The following is a 7,702-nucleotide window of genomic DNA, read 5'->3' on the forward strand; positions in this document are numbered from 1 at the left end:
CGCTTTCTAAATCAACCCTTTTTTTCCCCATTTCCATTTCCTTTTTTTTTTTTTTTACACTTGAATTGTGCAGCGGTGTTTATTTAACTGCTGCTTCATTGTCAGCAGTGCAGTTATTAACCCAACACCTCCTGTTTGGGCCTTCCTCGCATTAGCATACAGGATTTATTTCACTAAACCCATTAAAACTAATAAGCACACAATTACCAAGCACGTAGCAGAGAAATATGCATATCAAAAACGCCAGAACTGTCATATTGTCCTGAACGTGTGCCAGGCTCTCCATCCTGACCATGTGGTCCGGGATTATAATAAAACTGTTCTCTGAAGAAGGCGAGTACTTTCACAGTTAGGGCTGCTTACTAATTGGACAAACATAATTACTGAGTTCCGAGAAAATGAGCATTGTCTTCATTCATCATGTTAGAAAATCTTTATCTTTTCTTTTCCTTTTTTTAAACAGCTACCTTGCGTGTGTGCAGGCACTTAAAGGTAAAGGTCGTAGCATATGGTTGCCACAGATGAAAATGAGGTTTAAAAAAAGATATCAACCAGGGAGCTGTGAGAAAGCCTTTTTTTAACTGACAGGGAGCAACAATGAAAAGATGAGGGCTAGCGATAGCATAAATTAGTGAGGAGCAACTCTTTTCTTTTCTGATTTCTTCTTCCAGATGCCCTCTCCCGCTCACCCCCCCTCACTGTCACTTGCAATCTCCCTCCCCTTCCAAACCCGGCTTCCACTCTTGATCTATCTTTCTCTCTTTAAAGATGGGCAGAGTGTCACAGAAGAGAAGGAAGGAAGCGAGGAGGAGGAGAAGGAGGGGAAGGGAAGGGAAGAGGGGGGTATGCACTATGCAAAGCAGGGCCTCAGTAGCCAAAGTCGGCAGGCTGAGATGAGGTGTCAGCATTGCACGGGCGCACTGATGTATGAATGCGGCGAAATCAAACGCGTCACTCAGCAGACAGGAGGGGGCTGGAAAGGTGAAACCGCGTGCCGAGAGAGAGCAGCTGTACATCGGCGTCAAGGTGCTACCGTCCCTCCCTCCCTCTCCTCCGCTATCACTCTCCTCTTTTCTTCTCTTGTTTTCTTCTTCTTGTTGTTGTATTCCACTTATTTATTTATTTGCCTGCTCTTCTTCATCTCCAACTCTGTGCCGCTGAAGAGGCCACAGCCCTAACAAGGTACAGCGGTCACAAAGAGGGAGCGACAGAAATAAAGAGACACAGCTACTCAGAAAATATTAGCATATCCCCTAAGGAATACCAACTAAATTGATACCAAATGAACCCAACCCCTCCTCGTCTTCATTTTCACTCCTCTCCCCCTCCTCTCCCCCGCTCCCTCTTCTGTCTCCCAGACCTCTCCCAAGGTGTCACGGTGTCTTATTCATTAATATGTGTAAATCCTTGTTTTCATCAACACGGCAGACGGCGGGCGACATCGGGTGGGCCGGTGTCACCGCCTATCTCCGCAACTCCGGTTCATCAGCTGAGGCTCATCGCTAGGATGAGTGAGAAGAAGCTGGGAGCAGGAAAATAGGGAAGGCACAGAAAAGGGTAAACAGAGTGTGTGTGTGTGTGTGTGGGGGGGGGGGGGGGGTGGGCAGGTAGACTGAGAGAGACAGACAGCTTGTTTGATTAGATGGTGACTTCATTTCAATTGCAACATATTTGTTTTTTGTTTGCTTTCTTTTTGCTATCTGTTGTGATGTTTGTGGTTTAAGGTGTCGCTTAACTGCTTCCTAAATAGGTGTTTAGATTTTGCCGTGTCTGTAATCGTTATGTAATGTGGCATATGTTTCTATTGCAGTGTGGATGTATGTGGTGAGCAAAAGGATATTTACAGCACTAGCAAACAAATACTGTGGGAGGCTGAAAATCCAGCTGTAGAAATAGAATGAGCAATTTAACAGTCATTCACCAAAAAAACTTCTAGGAGTAAAATTATTTTGGGAATTTTAGACAGTCATTGAATTGATACTTACATAGCACCTTCCTACTCAATTTGGCCACTCAAACTGCTTTCTACTACAAGTCTTATTCATCCAGTTACATAGTATTCATACTTTGCTTTTAAGGTGGTGTCGGAGAGGCGGATGCTGTCCAAGATAAAGACAATGTTGGACAATGTTGTCACTCCATGACATGCTGGTCAGTCACAGGAGCACGTTCAGTGAGAGACTGAGATTACCGAAAAGCACCACTGAACGACACAGGAAATCATTCCTGCCTGTGGCCATCTCCCTGTACAACGCATCCACTTAACACACTGTTTGCTGCTACAGCTACACATGTTTCTTTTCCAACTATTTATTTATGAGTGACTTATGTATGTATGTATGTATGTATATATATGTATATATTGTACTATTCTTAGTTAGTGTATTGTCTGTCTTGTCTTAATGTTGGTTTAAAATGGAGCACTGTAACAAAAAATAATTTCCCCCAGGGATCAATAAAGTATTCTGATTCTGATTCTGATTATCTATACCTAAGCAATTTTATCTAACATTCACACAAACACTGTGATGGATGCAACTTGTGTTTCAGAATCCTTCGATGCTTCTATACATGGGCAGGTGGAGCCAAAGATTGATCCACCAACCTTCAACTGATAAACCTAGAACTGGTAAACAACCCACTTTACCACCTGAGCTATCATCACCCCCAAGATGGATGTAGTCACACTGACATCATTGGTTTGCAAAATTCTAGAAACTAATCGAGGCCTTAATTTACGAAAGCCAGGTCTCATGGTTGATATTCAGTCACTGGGAGACTCTTTGGTCTCTTAACATCTAGTGTACCATACAGAATCAGCTTGATTTTTTTCCACAATATACTTTTAAGCAATAAATTGTGAAAATATGCTGGATGTACAAATATGATACAAATTAAACTACTACTTCAGTAGACTTAACTTTAAAAAATTCTTGCCATTATTTTAATTGGTTCAGGCTATAAAGAGCTAATGTGTATACCCACCCCTGTATACCAGTCAACAGGATCATTTACTCTCACTGGTAGCTGCTTTTCAGTTTCAATCTGGTCGCCACAACACTGATAATCTCTTCCCGTGTATGTAGCCTGTTGCAGCTTAGTTAAAGTGTGGACTGGGGTCTTAGATCAAGGGCTGAGGGTTGTTTTCCTGTACACTTTCATACGACTGTAAAACTGTATTGCCTTTGCTGACTGTTTGAAAGAATGCATGTTCAAGCACTGGGCTATAGTTCATAGGGGAAACGAGGTGCAAAAAGGGGGAAAAATGGACAGTGTCAGCACACAAAATGACTCTGTATTTTATTCATATTCTACTTTCTGATACCAATCTGGCGTCCAGGTACCTGAATTGGACTTTTGGCACCAATTTGTTAAGGTTTCTGAGTGTGGCACACTCAGTGGAGAGATTAAAATGCAGCTCCGTGTTTCATTCCTGTTGGATCAAATTTGAGTGGAGTTGCAGGTGAGGATTTTAGAACAGGTTAAAAAGTATCACCATTTAATGACTAATTGTTAAAATGTTGTTATTCACTCTAATTTACATGTTTGAGCAAAAGTAAACATGACAAGTTTTGCTGGAGTTTTTCAGATATTAGTAGTTTTTTAATCGGTCCAAGAAAAGTGTCCATTATATTTAACCATTACTTAACCCTCTACAAGGCTACAATAAACAGACATGGAACAAAAATACAACAAGTACAAATACAAACTTAGGCATAGCTGCAGCAATTCTCGATGTATTACTTGTTACTACTTGAAGTAGTATTCGTGTATGTTACTTAATTATTCCCTGCAAAAAGTAATTAATTACACTTCTAGTCCTAACGAGAACACACACGATCATTCTTGATCATTCTACATCTCAGTGATTCCACTGTAGATGAAGTCCAAGTCTGACTGCGTATCAGAAGAGCAGGCTCTGGCTGCTTGGCTGACCTACACTCAGTGTTAACATCAGTGTGAGTTATTCACTAGCTTTTTGTAAGAATGCTGTCCGAGCAGATGCTGGCAAAGACCTGATTCTGTGTTACAGCCTGTTTGCACTTGGCAGCCATGTTCTTGCCCATTTGTTCAATAAAAATAAAAGCAATGTCCACATCTCCAGTCCTCAAGAGATCCACTGTTTTCCTTCACCCTGCACACAAACTGAAGTCAGCTGATTGCAGCAAGTTTGATCATTTTATTTTTATCCACCGATTGTGCATGAAATTGAACCTTTGTAATGCAAGTAAATACATAATTGCAATGTGAATACTGAAATTAGTAGAGCACTTTGTTGTGTTTCATTTCTGTTGGATCATTATATTACTTTGTATTACTTTGTAATGTATCACGGCCAACAGCCATCTGGAGGAGTGATAGTTTATGGCTCTGTCATACTATACTACAAATAGAAAGGCAATCTGTTTGTAACTAGGAAAAATCAGTGGTTGCCTATTAATTGCACTGTGTTTTTTTTTTTAGTCAGAGACTGTAGTTGCACCCGACATGGACACACTTGTTGTAGAGGTGATTGTATAAGTCACCTGGTGGGAGGGAATCAAAAATCTCTGGGATCATCAACATGTTTTTTTGGCAAATGTGAGACGAGCCTTTGTTTCTCAACTCTTTTTTTATATTGTGGCTTGAGCTGCTGCTTTTTGAGATCTGTTAGCTTACTTTGTCTCTCAGGTTCTATAGTATAGGACATGCAGATAGCAACAGATTTACAACAAGCAGCAAGAGATTTGTGATCTTTTTCCCAATTTCTTACAGTTTATCTTCACATTATCACAAACAAATTGCATATAATTGCCAACTTGACCATAATTGATCAACTGTTGGAAGGCTGATCCCATCTTATTGTGGTTTTACCTGTATCACTGTCTTCGAAGCGCAGCGGCACGATGGTTAGCACTGAAAAGGTCCCGAGTTTGACTCCACCAGGTGGTCTTTTTGTGTGGAGTTTGCATTTTCTCTGCATGTTTGCGTGGGTTCTCTCCGGATACTCCAGCTTCCTCCCACAGTCCAAAGACATGCAGTTAGTGAGGTTACGTTAATTGGTGATTCTAAATTGCCCATAAATGTGGATGTAAGTGCGACTGGTTTTCTGTGTCTCTGTGTTAGCCTTGCAACAGACTCGAGACGGTGTATCCATGCTTTATCCCGCCTCTTGTCCAATGGTAGCTGTGATAGGCTCCAGCGCCCCACGACCAAAAGCAAAAGAGAATAGATGGATGGGTGTCTTCAAGGGAACAGTTTCATAGGCAACACTGCAAGTTCATTGCACATGTCACATGTTTCAATAATTATGGTCATGCTATGGTCTCCAGCCGCTGTCTTTGGTGAAGACTATAGCATGTGTTTAGCAGTGTGACTACAGAATGTAGAAACCAGATTATAAAGAACACAATAATAATAACAACATGGTGTTTAATATAAAATTAATTTGATATAAAATATAAACACAGTTGAGAGGAGGCAGCATGCATGTAAATACTCCTATATTGAATGGGAGAATGTAGCATTAATCCTCCAAAAAGTTTTTAAAAGTTAAGACATTATATGGGCATCAGCAATTCTACTTTTGGTCGCAGATTATAAATTCTCTTGTGTTGCTAAAATTCACAAATTTACATAAAAATATCTCAAAGGTCCTTAAAAGTGAACCATGACCCTGCCGTGTACTGTGAAAACAAAATGTTAAATCGTGGACTCTCCTCTACATCATCAGCGCTACGATACGGAAACACTGACGCTAAGCGCTAAATCTGACGCAAAATCGTCTGTCACTTTTTGCCCTGAATCACATGTATTAGCACATTTAAAAGCAAATCAAGTTGCTTTGCCCCTAAGTGCACTCATGAAGGTATTTAAGATGAGTCATCCCTTTTAAGAGCACATAAGTGGAAACAGTCACAGCCACATTTGAAACCACTTAGTTGAAACAATAGAAAAAGAATGCAATTTGCACTGCTGGAATTAGGTTGTCTGACTAAATGTGGTGATCTGGCTTCTTGAAAAAAAAAGTTTCCCATACAAGCAGAGCCTGTTTGCTCCTGACATATGCTGGACATATTAAATTATACAACATAGAGGAAAAAATCAATTAATGGCTTAGGCAACAAGTAATAAACTGTAGCTGCTCTGACATGTCGGGATGGAACTCTTGTGACACTAATACATGCTGCGTTATTTGAATAAGGGCTGAAGGCTTACTCCATTGATTTTATTACAGAAACAGCAAATTGATTTAAATAACACTGCTAATGGGAGAGTGAAATGTAAAGGTTGGATGTTGTAGTGGAACCACTGCAGGGTTCCTATCCATAAAGGCTTAAAGTAGGGACACAGTTTTATTGCTACACCTACTTGATAATTGCAGCTAAGCATCAGTCTCCCATTCCTGAATATAAGCAATTCAACCTGTTAGCATCCACCAGGTCAACGGGAACTAGTAGTATGCAATACTGTAAATTTTTGTATTGATCCAATACCAAGTAAATATTGCTGATACCAATGCTGATACTGATCCTTTTAACCTAGAGAGCAGTGTGTCATGACTCATGGAATCAGTTGTCACCCGTTTGCAAATTCTGAACACATTTTAATGATCACTGGGATTTACACTTTCCACAATAATTAGTTAACGCAATAAAACACACCTTTCAGCTTTTCATGTATTTTGAAACTGGGATTTTTGGAGCAATGGAATGTAATAAATGACTTTGGGTCAACTTCTGTCGGTAAATGTTTTATGAGCTCTCAGTTTCAACGATACCCCACCTCCAAATTTACACAAGTCACTAGAAACCTGGTTGGTGTGGAGGTGTTAATAAAAAGACTATAATCCTGAAATCAATATTTTAAAAAACATCTTTTGAATTCTGAAACAAAATCCAAACCTGACCCCACACAGGGTGCGTGTGTCCTAATGGATCTTAAGAAGCAAAGTCCCTTTGCTCATCAGCGCCAGTAATACGGCGATGGCCTCCCCACGCAGTTCTACCAATATCCCAGCAAGGGACAAAAGGCAGATGTCTATGTATCAAGAGTCTGCTACCATTCACATTAATCCCATGTTGCATTGCAAACAGCTCCTCTATTACCAATGCTGCCCCGCCATGAACTCGCCACTGAGCGCACGCAATCCACACGAGGCATGAGGGATGCATCGTGCAGTGCTAGTATGTTAAGATTTCATTTAGATTTCATTCATGCTTTAAGATATTTCTTGTGTGGAAGCTGTACAGGAATATATATTCCATGAATGGGAAATACCCAGGCATGGATGTGTGTTTGTGCGCATCCTGCACTAGAGGGCCATTCGTCGACGAACAAGGCCCTTGCCGTTTTCAATTTCCAGAGGTGTCAGCCGGACCCGAGGAATGCTGGAAGCTGATACATCAGCTGAGCCGCCAGCCCTATTGTGTGTCTTCACTTCATACACAGATAGCCTGAAATGTATGGGCGTAAATTCTGAGCCATTGTCAAAGACTAATGCTGGCAGGTGGCAATAGCGGTGGCTGATGCCTTGATTATATTCATAAACAACAGGTTAACTTGTTATGCAGGACATAGATAGAGTCAGGATGGCATTCAAAGCACTTTTCATTGATGCTCACAAAGATAAGAAGGAGCGCATTTGAATGGGTGCATTATTTGGCAGGAAAGATGCATTCATTTTTCTCAGTGTGTCTGTCTGTTTGGCTACAGCTTGCTC

The sequence above is a fragment of the Rhamphochromis longiceps genome, linkage group LG13 (genome assembly GCF_057381845.1).
Source record: "Rhamphochromis longiceps isolate RC_006_pf linkage group LG13, R_longiceps_female_GT1.1, whole genome shotgun sequence".
Lineage (NCBI taxonomy): Eukaryota > Metazoa > Chordata > Actinopteri > Cichliformes > Cichlidae > Rhamphochromis > Rhamphochromis longiceps.